General features: G+C 44.6%; 1 long non-coding RNA gene across 1 annotated transcript; it reads right to left on the reverse strand.

The window, feature by feature from the left end:
- Positions 1-236: 236 nt before the first annotated feature.
- Positions 237-10,230, reverse strand: LOC143765829 (uncharacterized). Its single transcript, XR_013213471.1, has 3 exons — positions 10,127-10,230; positions 3,204-3,287; positions 237-1,987 (listed from the first exon to the last, which is right to left on the reverse strand). It is a non-coding gene; the product is annotated as an uncharacterized LOC143765829 (long non-coding RNA).
- Positions 10,231-11,335: the final 1,105 nt, after the last annotated feature.

Genomic DNA, 11,335 nt, shown 5'->3' on the forward strand with positions numbered 1-11,335 from the left:
TGCCTGCAGACTATTCCATCTAAGTCTGCATTCCAAACGGCGCTCCTTCCCTTCCGAGCTCTGCCATGCGCCCAAACGGTGGTTCCCCCCCACATATGGGGTATCAGCGTACTCAGGACAAATTGGACAACAACTTTTGGGGTCCAATTTCTCCTGTTACCCTTGGGAAAATACAAAACTGGAGGCTAAGAAATAATTTTTCAAGCCAAAAGGAAAAAAAAACGGGGGCGCACCAATGTCATATATAATTTGTCGTAACAGGGTGCAATACTGAGTCTATGAATAGCAACATGTCAAAACCAGAAAAGATAGACTCATATAGTATGCACATCCACAGAAATGAAAACATGTATGTATAAATGTATCAAAAAAACACCTTTATTACACCTCAGAAAACACATTAAAAACATCTAAAACATGAAAACATGTATCAAAACACCATACCCCAAAAATGAAATGAAAACCCCATCAATATGCAAGCAGTACCACATAAATGCATACAAATCAATAACCCCTGCGTTCAAGTGAGTTCCTCCTGATATGAAGTGCCCCTTGGTACTGGCTGTCCTGATCTATGTGACCCGTGTGCATCCACATAATGCGGAATGCCTAAAAATTCCGCCAATGGGACAAGTGTGTATACTACCAATGTATACACATACACCGTGGGCAGGTGAGAGTCGTGATATTCAGGGCCATCCAAATGAATACTACCTGTTGATGGTCAGATGGCAGCAGGACGGAGCTGTTAAAAATACAGCAAGCATGGGAGGACCAGGATTTTAAGCAAGGATTAAATTCCCATATAGCAGGTAAGGGGATGGGCACAATAGCCCAAAGCAATGCAAGGGGTATGGTGCGAGAAGGCCCCACGCGTATCGCTGCCGCAGCAGCTTCGTCAGGGGAAGTAGCTGAGAGCATAATTGGCAAGTTTAAGTAGCATTTCAAATAAGGAAACTACGTACCGCTGTGGGTAGAGCATCATGTGCAGAGGGGAGGATAGAGGAGCGGGGGACGCCACGTGCGTCACGTTGAGGAAGACGGCATAATGCCGGAACAGAAACAGCGTCCATCGGGTACAGTGCGCATGTGCACACCGCGACTCCTGATAGGATCGCGTTGCGCACGCGCCGTCCCAAGCCGGCAGGACACTGGAGGGCGAAATCGCCGGGAGTGGAAAGAGCAGTGAAAGCCCGGTTGGAGGGGCTGTATTAGAGCCGCACAGAGGAGCATAGCCGCCAAAAGAAAGAGAGAAATCCACATTAATAAAGGCAGTGATAAGTTATTCATACAGATAGCAAGTAAGCTAATATTTAGAAAGACCTATGGTGGTATCCAAATAGGTATCTAAGACCTGTAGAGTAGGCGAATTATTTATTAAAGATAAATGGTCCATTACGCATAGGGACACTATATGGGTCAATGTTGGGGGCGGTGTAAGATAATGCATAGAACAGCCAATAGGACCTGAAAAGAAATCGGTTATTAAACAGAGTGCATATGGTAATACATCAATATACAATGCGGACCACCCCATAACCTATACCAGGGCACAAACAATAGAATATTACTACACACATATGTTAATTGCGTTAATATATCTCCCACTGGTGAAATAGTTCAAGAGGCTTGATATAGTCTGTGCCTGAACATCTTGGTCCAAGCCGGCTTCTCCTACGGAGATCTTCCATCCAGCTGACTCGGCCTTATGTCCTTGTTATAATAATGGGTAAAGTCCACCATATCAATATCCAAAAAAGAGAGATAGGGATAGCCAAAGTTGCCACAACCTGGTGGCTAAAAATGATTCTGTCCACATCTGTTGTTTTTCCATTCTCTTCGGTAACTATCTACATGCACCCTCCATCCATTTTGCGTCCAGTATTCAAGAACTCCATGAAACGACACAGGTCCCAGGATGATTTTCCAGATTTATCAACGTCCATTATGTATCCACCTGGTACCATTCTGTATGTTGTCAGCTTCCCTGGAGGAAATAACATGCAGAAAGTTAGGAGCAGGAGTCAGCTGCCAGTAAGGTCAAACACCTCACTATGAATCTACCCCAGCAACCCCGTAAAGAGAAGCTCTTCGTTAAGCCCCAGGGGAGTAACCGCCTGGAGGTCAAAAATCCACCTGGATTCTGCATGCAAAAGAAGGTTATGTATATTACCACCCCTTTCACCACAACAGATCTTCTGTAACCCCACAATTTTGAGATTCGTGGGGGAACCCCTGTGCATAGACAAAAAATGTGCCGCCACAGGGGTGAGAATTTGTAGGTTTGTTACATTGTACACTTGTGTGGAGCGTCATGGATTGGGAGGCTAGGGAGGCGGCATGGTTGGCCAGGTCGTCTAACGCTTTTGATTTTTTGGGTTCTACCGTCACGGAGTCTGAATCTGGTTTTTCTGCAGTGTGCTCAGAACTGATGAAGGAACACAAGACGGGCATTAGATTATGGTGGAATATGAGGAGCCTAGAGGAGTACGTTAAACTGGGTTTGGTACCTCGGGGGTTACGTGTATCCATTTTCCCAGCATGGGAACCTTCAGCTACATTTAAACAGATCTGGGAACAGGGACTCACACGATGCTCAAATATACTCTTAAATTTATTATTGGAGCATGACAGGAACCTTTTTTCTATTACGAAGACCTCTATTAAGGAGTTAGAAACCAAATTGAATACGTTTGAGGGGACAAAAGTAAATGCCTTTAAGATCACACTCAAAGATACCTTGGACAAATACGAGGCAGAGATAACTGGCAGGAAGCGTAAAAAACTCCTTAGGGACAAAACTGATTATGAACAAAATACAGTGTATAGATGGACACAAAGGGGCAATTCACGCCGTACTAGGACTTATGGTAATAACTCTCCAGGGGTAACTGCTACATCCACCACGCCCTCTCGTGGTGAAGAGAGCTCGAGCGATTTTTTATCCTCCGCCGGAAGCGAAATAGACCACGGACCAGACGTGGGAGGGGACGGAGGAGCCGTAAGAAAACGCACAGCGCGGTACAAGAGCCGCAACTCGTCATACCATCACAAATATCCGACCAGGCGGAAGTGAATTCGGCGACCACCTCCCACCTTATGGAACAGGCCTCGGGACCCTCCACATCAACTCTACAGGTAATAAATCTCTCAAACCATGTGCTTACCACTGTAGAACTTGCTGTCCTGAAGAGGGGTCTTACCTTTGTTCCCACACATGTTGCTGATAAATTCACTTTGGTCAAAGACCTTTATCTGTTTTGTAGGAACCTCACATTCCAGGTGATCTATAAAAAAAACAGATATTCTGCAATCTATGCCTCTAGATGAGCGTCAAGCCTTCCAAGATCTACTAGACCTATTGGACGAAAATGAATCAGGATATACCAGGAGAAGATTCCCAGGAAGAAATAAATCTCTCAAAACACCCTCTTTTTCATTGGTGCCCGCCATCAAAATATTCTTTGAGCTGGTGAAACGAGACATCTTGGCCATGCCAGCTCGGGTGAGTATGCTTTCCAATATAAGCCATGAGGAAAAACGAGCTTTGTGGGACTTACAAAACAATAAAGAGTTCGTCATTAAGGAAGCGGACAAAGGGGGCAACGTGGTGTTGTGGTCTGTGGAAGCATATTTGACTGAGGCGAACAGACAACTTACCAGTTCTAGGTGCTATCAAAAGTTACCATCTGATCCTACGGATATTTTTGCATCTAAATTTGACGCTTTACTTTGCAGGACACAGCGCTTCGGTATCATCTCGCCCCAAGAGAAAAAATACCTATGGGTGGAACATCTGGTGACGGCAACATTTTATATATGCACAAGAACATCAGCCGTATATTACCAAACCAAAAAACTAGCGACTCAACCATGAATATAACATTAATAGGAGAACCATGAGTCAAAAAGGGTTGCCAGCCGTATTTAAATCAAATAATATCAATTTTTATTAAGGTACAATCAAATAACATAATAAAATATTACCACTTATGATAAAGTGACATAGTGACTAAATCCGTGGATGCAGTGGTGAGCTGGGAATATCGGTACGAGACATGAAAGCTCCTATGATATACATATGTGAAGATCGTATATTATCACAATGAAGTGTGCTAGCAGCTGACTGCCGAAAACCGGCAGCCCAGCAAAGGTAAATTGATTCTATAAAGTGCAACAGTGCTATGAAACAGACCTAAAGCTGCAAATGCACACAGAGTAAGTAAAAGGTGTTATTTACCCATGTGGGATAGTGTAGAAGTCTCGTCCGGCACCCAGTCACATACCCCAACGCGCGTTTCGCGTTTGAACGTTGCCGCTTCCTCAGGGGGCGTGGTCTAATTGTGATCCCAGTCCCATATAAATAGTGGTCACATCCGATCATGTGACCGCATCGCTAACATGTGCCAGTGCGCCTGCGTGAACCGCTAATGCAATCCTATGCGTTCCAAGCCTCACTCCCCACAGCGCAAGCGCCGGTCACGTGAGCGGGCGGGCGCCACGCCCCCAACACATGACACAGGACCGCGCTACGAGGAGAAAGCAAGAAACAGCAGAGCGGATTACACTGTGTGTGAATAGGTGACTGTTACTTAAGAAAAAACAATGTACTTTGCAAAAGATGTGCCTTTGTGTGTGTATTAATATGAAATTTACAAGTGATAAGTTCCCTGAACATTTATCTCCAAAATCCATAATGAATGTTAAGAATATGATCTGACATACTATAAAATATATGGAGCGGAGGAATGGACAGGAAAAATTGTGATGTACAAAAACAGGTTAAAATAAATGGTAATAACAAAAAATTGTAACATTGATAAAACATCCAAACGGCGTAAATGGTCAGGACCATCTTAGTGGACATCCAACATATGAAAAGAGAGAAAACATCCACAAATAAGAACAATGAGCTATAAACTATACATACAAAATCAATAATCAGTTATAGCTACAATAGCCAATTTTCCAATTGATAATGTCCACTATGAATTCTGTATAGTACTTTGATGTTGAGTCTTGTGGATCTTTATTCATCAAATCCTCACATTGATGTCCACAGCTGGCAGCCATCGCATGCACGCCATAAGGAAATAATCACACACTAAAACATGAGACAAAAATTCACAATTAAAATCTGATGAGATATGGTAAGGACAGCAGGAAATACCGAAGACAAGAGAACTATACTAAATCTCTTAAAGGTAAGAGGAGAAACCGTGTGCCTCATTAAGGCCTATGGGCGTCATAGTGCCCAGTATGGAGATCCAGCGGCACTCTCTTTGTGCCAAGATACGCTTAATATTGCCCCCTCTGATGCCACATTTTACAAGATCGATACCTCGTAGCATAAATGATTTTGGGTTACACCCATGAAACTGCAAAAAGTGACGGGGTATCGTCTTGAGTTGCGTCACATCAGTCTCATTTGCCGCTGCCAATATATCTCGTACATGTTCCCTAGTACGGGTTCCAAGACGGCGGGAAGTTAAACCAATATAAATCTTAGAACAACTACACGTGGCGTAATACACCACGTGTGTAGTGTTGCAATTTATATGGTAATTGATGGAAAAGGTTTTTTGACCATCGGCAGATTCAAAAGTGGCAGTGCGACGAATATTAACACAAGAGATGCAATCCCCACACTGATAGCAGCCACGAGGGGGTCCCTCAGATCCAAAATTATAAGTGCGTATCTTGGGGACATAATGACTAGATACCAACAAATCCCTGAGATTTTTGCTGCGTCTTGCAGTCATAAGAGGATGCTTAGTCAGACATTTAGATAGTAGTGGATCACTATGGAGAATGTTCCAATGTCTCTGCAGACAGTCCCTCATGGTAGACCACTCACCATTGAAGGTAGAGATAAATCTTACCGCATTGTTCTGTTCCGAAGTTTTTGACTTGTTTTTACCAGTACATAGCAATTGATCACGTGGAGCATATTTGGCCCTAAGATATCCCTGCTTAATACTTCTGTTGCTATATCCTCTGGTTTGGAACCTGACTTTCAAGTCAGCTGCCTGCGCCTCAAATTAGGTGGTGGAGGAACAGATCCGCTTCATCCTGAGGTACTGACCAACTGGGATGGCCTTAACCGTACTATAAGGATGACTTGACTCTGCATGTAGCAGGGAGTTGACTGACGTGGACTTCCTGAAAACATCGGTCTGTAGAATCCTGTCACCATCAACTTCGATCTTGATGTCCAGGAAGTCCACCTCAGTCCTACTCACCTGGTACGTCAATTTGATATTATATGTATTAGCATTGAGCTGATCCATGAACTCATGTAAAGCCACATCAGATCCTTGCCATATAATGAATAGATCATCAATGTAGCGCAGCCAGCACTGCACACGGTCCGCGGCCCGCGGCCCTCCCCCGCCAAAAACCTCCCTCTCCCAGTAACCCAGGAAGAGATTGGCGAAAGAGGGCGCACAGGCCGCGCCCATGGCAGTGCCACGCTGCTGCAGATAGAAAACATCCTTAAAAACAAAAAAAATTTTCGTCAAAATAAATGTCAAGAGTTCCATGATCAGCTCACAAATGGCTCCATCCCAGTTGCTGGTACCCAGGAAGAAGCGGACCGCCTCCAAACCATCATCATGGCCAATGCAGGTATATAAGGACTGTATGTCTGCAGTAACAAGATACATGTCCTCCTCCAATTGAATCCCATTGATCCGACACAGGACGTCCGACGTGTCCCTGGCATAAGAGGGGAGCGCCTCAACCAATGGTTTTAGATAGTAATCCACAAATTTGCATATGGGGTCGCTCAACCCCCCCATGCCAGAAACTATCGGACGGCCCGGTGGGTCAATGGGATTTTTGTGAATCTTGGGGATAAAGTACAGTGTTGGGACCTTGGGGAATTTAGTCAGGAGACCATCCAACACCTGTTTGGGAATGATCCCTCTCTCATGGGCATCAACCAAGATCTCTTCCAATTGATGAGAAAAGGTCTCAGTAGGATTATAATCCAATTTTTTATATGTCACCTTATCCCTAAGGTGTTTGAATGCCTCTTTCTCATAGAGAGCATTGGGCCAGATCACCACGTTTCCCCCCTTGTCCGCAGGTTTTATAACTACATCATCATAGTTTCTTAACTGTTCCAAGGCCGATCTTTGCCTTGATGTTAAATTGTCATATTTACGCCTTGTTGAAATTCTTTGGAAGTCCTGCAGGACCATCTTCGTAAAGATTTCCACTACTGGGCACGCAGACAAGGGGGGAAACCTGGTAGATCTGGACCGACAGTCACTCGGGAAAGTACTCACCACTCCTGAGGTCTGCTCCTCCAGGAGATCCTCCAGTGCCATGAGCGCCTCCCTCTCCACATCATCACTTGATGTCAGGTGCCCATCCTTCCCAAATAATTTTCTAAAGATCAATTTCCTTGAGAACAAATATAAGTCCTTGGTAGCTGTAAACAGATTAAATTTATTAGTAGGGGAAAAAGTCAAACCCCTCTGTAGCACATCCAATTGATCCTTAGACAATGTATGCTGAGAAAGGTTAATCACCTCAAGACCTTTGTTGCTTTTTTTATTCTGTTGGGTAGCCTGGGCATTTTTACGTTTGGCCCCACCTCTCTCACGGTTGAAACCAGAATTGCGTAGGTCGTAAAATCTAGGTTGATTTTTGTTTGACTCTTCACTTGAAGCAATAGATATCGTGGAGGCAGATCTGGCACGGGAGGATCCCCTCGACCGATGTCCCCTTCCATTCCATCTATAGATCATATTGGACCGTTGGTCATTCAAATCACGCTGAAATTTGCGCGATTTATTTTCACATATGTTTTTTTCCCACTTAGTGAATTCATTATCCAATTCAGTATTATATTGGATTAGGGCATCAGTAGACAGGTCCTGCCTCAACTTGCTCTGAAGTTCCTCAATCTTTTTGTCCAATATGTCCAGATTGGATTGATTGCTGTGAGCTAACAGTTCCATGAAACCTCTGGAACAGGTAGTAGCCAATTCCTCCCATTTTTCCCGAAACATGACATCCTCTACTTCAAATGAAGGGAATACCTGCACCCTTAATCCCCTTGGTATGAGTTGCTTTTCCAAATATTTATTTAAGAATGCCCGATTCCACCAAATACGTAGACGTTTATTAAGATGGTCTTTCAATTGCCTAAAGATTTCCTGCTTATCACCACCATTACCCATCAGAGCTGCACCAGGATCATCACAGAACACATCGTTTAATTGTGTCAGCCACGTCTGTTCACGGGCTTTGTAATCCATGTGGGAGCTGATTTTAGATGCTGTAAAAATATACAGAAATGAACACATGCACAAGAACATCAGCCGTATATTACCAAACCAAAAAAGATAAATGTTCAGGGAACTTATCACTTGTAAATTTCATATTAATACACACACAAAGGCACATCTTTTGCAAAGTACATTGTTTTTTCTTAAGTAACAGTCACCTATTCACACACAGTGTAATCCGCTCTGCTGTTTCTTGCTTTCTCCTCGTAGCGCGGTCCTGTGTCATGTGTTGGGGGCGTGGCGCCCGCCCGCTCACGTGACCGGCGCTTGCGCTGTGGGGAGTGAGGCTTGGAACGCATAGGATTGCATTAGCGGTTCACGCAGGCGCACTGGCACATGTTAGCGATGCGGTCACATGATCGGATGTGACCACTATTTATATGGGACTGGGATCACAATTAGACCACGCCCCCTGAGGAAGCGGCAACGTTCAAACGCGAAACGCGCGTTGGGGTATGTGACTGGGTGCCGGACGAGACTTCTACACTATCCCACATGGGTAAATAACACCTTTTACTTACTCTGTGTGCATTTGCAGCTTTAGGTCTGTTTCATAGCACTGTTGCACTTTATAGAATCAATTTACCTTTGCTGGGCTGCCGGTTTTCGGCAGTCAGCTGCTAGCACACTTCATTGTGATAATATACGATCTTCACATATGTATATCATAGGAGCTTTCATGTCTCGTACCGATATTCCCAGCTCACCACTGCATCCACGGATTTAGTCACTATGTCACTTTATCATAAGTGGTAATATTTTATTATGTTATTTGATTGTACCTTAATAAAAATTGATATTATTTGATTTAAATACGGCTGGCAACCCTTTTTGACTCATGGCAACATTTTATATGTTGCCGAAGATACACAAAGATGAGAAGAGACCACCTGGGAGACCGATTGTCTCTAGTATCGGCAGCATCTGTGAGCGGGCAAGTGAGTATTTGGACATCTTTTTCCAACCCATCGTCACTGCCCTACCCTCTTTCATCAGGGACTCTGCGCACTTCATAGAAGTCTGCGGACAGATAGAACTCTCCTGGTAATTCTACTTGGTCACGTGCGACGTGGAGTCCCTGTACTCCAATATTGAGCATGGGGACGGTTTGAATGCGGTAACTTTCTTTCTGGATAAGAACACACATACGGACCGGGGACATGATTCTTTCCTCTTGGACCTACTCAGATTCGTACTCTATCACAACTTCTTTTTGTTTGACAGGACGTTTTATTTACAGACAGCAGGAGTGGCAATGGGGGCAAAATGCACGCCAACCTATGCAAATATCTTTTTAGGTTGGTGGGAGGAGATGTTTGTGTACCCATCCATGGCCTTTAAAAACCAGGTCTGAAATTGGCATCGATATATCGATGACATATTCTTCATTTGGCTGGGCACCAGGGAAGACTGTGTTGAATTTATCAATGGTCTTAATTCCAACTTAATTCAACATGTTAGGGCATGTTAGGTTAGGCTATGGGTTGAACTAGATGGACTTACAGTCTTCCTTCATCCTTAATAACTATGTAACTATGTAACTATGTAACTCCCACAACATCTTTCTAACCCATTTTATCTCCAATAGCTCCATCAACTTCTTGGATCTGAGGATCTTTGAGAGGGGAGATCATTTGGCAACGGACCTCTTCAGGAAACCGACAGCGACAAATGCCCTCTTAGAGTTTAATAGCTTCCACCCTTGGCATACCAAGGTTGGTGTCCCTACGGGGCAATTTCTACGCATCAGACGCAATTGTACTCTGGATCAGGACTTCTTAACACAAGCCCGTGATCTGACAGATCGTTTTAGACATAGGAATTACCCGAAACGGGTGGTCTCCACGGCTTTTCAGCGAGCAAAACAACAGGACCAAATTTCCCTCTTGACCTCCGTCAGACGTCCTCGGCAATCACAAACAAGATTCATCACGGAGTATAACGACAGTTGGGATCAGGTAAGAGCAATCCTGACCAGACATTGGCCTATATTACAAACGGACATTCAAACGACTGAAATAATCAGTAGTAGGCCACTCCTGACTTCCAGAAGAGCCCCTAATTTGAGGCAGCTGCTGACTAAAGGTACCTTCACACGAAGCGACGCTGCAGCGATAGCGACAACGATGTCGATCGCTGCAGCGTCGCTGTTTGGTCGCTGGAGAGCTGTCACACAGACCGCTCTCCAGCGATCAACTATGCCGAGGTCCCCTGGTAACCAGGGTAAACATCGGGTAACTAAGCGCAGGGCCGCGCTTAGTAACCCGATGTTTACCCTGGTTACCAGCGTAAAATCTAAAAAAAACAAACAGCACATACTTACATTCACGTCCCCCTGCGTCCACTTCCTGACTGACTGAGCGCCGTACAGTGAGAGCAGAGCGGTGACGTCACCGCTGTGCTGCTTTCACTTTCACTTTGCGGCGCTGAGTCAGAGGAGGAAGCAGACTGCAGGGGACGCAATGTGAGTATGTGCTGTTTGTTTTTTTTACATTTTACGCTAGTAACCAGGGTAAACATCGGGTAACTAAGCGCGGCCCTGCGCTTAGTTACCCGATGTTTACCCTGGTTACCAGTGTAAAATATCGCTGGTATCGTTGCTTTTGCTTTCAAACACAACGATACACAGCGATCGGACGACCAAATAAAGTTCTGGACTTTATTCAGCGACCAGCGACATCACAGCAGGATCCTGATCGCTGCTGCGTGTCAAACGAAACGATATCGCTAGCGAGGACGCTGCAACGTCACGGATTGCTAGCGATATCGTTATAATGTCGTTTCGTGTGAAGGTACCTTTAGAGCCACTTCTCCAGGCCCACGGTTAAATTAAACACGGGCATTGTCCTTAAGGGGTCATTCCCCTGTGGGGAATGTAATGTTTGCCCTTTCATGGCACCCACGCAAGATTCATTTATACATCCAAATAACTCGAGTAGACACGCTCTAAAAACTTACATAAACTGTAAGACCAGGAACGTGATTTATGCTTTTTTATGCCCATGTAATAGGGTTTATGTGGGGCAGACGTCCCA

The sequence above is a fragment of the Ranitomeya variabilis genome, chromosome 4 (genome assembly GCF_051348905.1).
Source record: "Ranitomeya variabilis isolate aRanVar5 chromosome 4, aRanVar5.hap1, whole genome shotgun sequence".
In the NCBI taxonomy this organism is placed as follows: Eukaryota; Metazoa; Chordata; class Amphibia; order Anura; family Dendrobatidae; genus Ranitomeya; species Ranitomeya variabilis.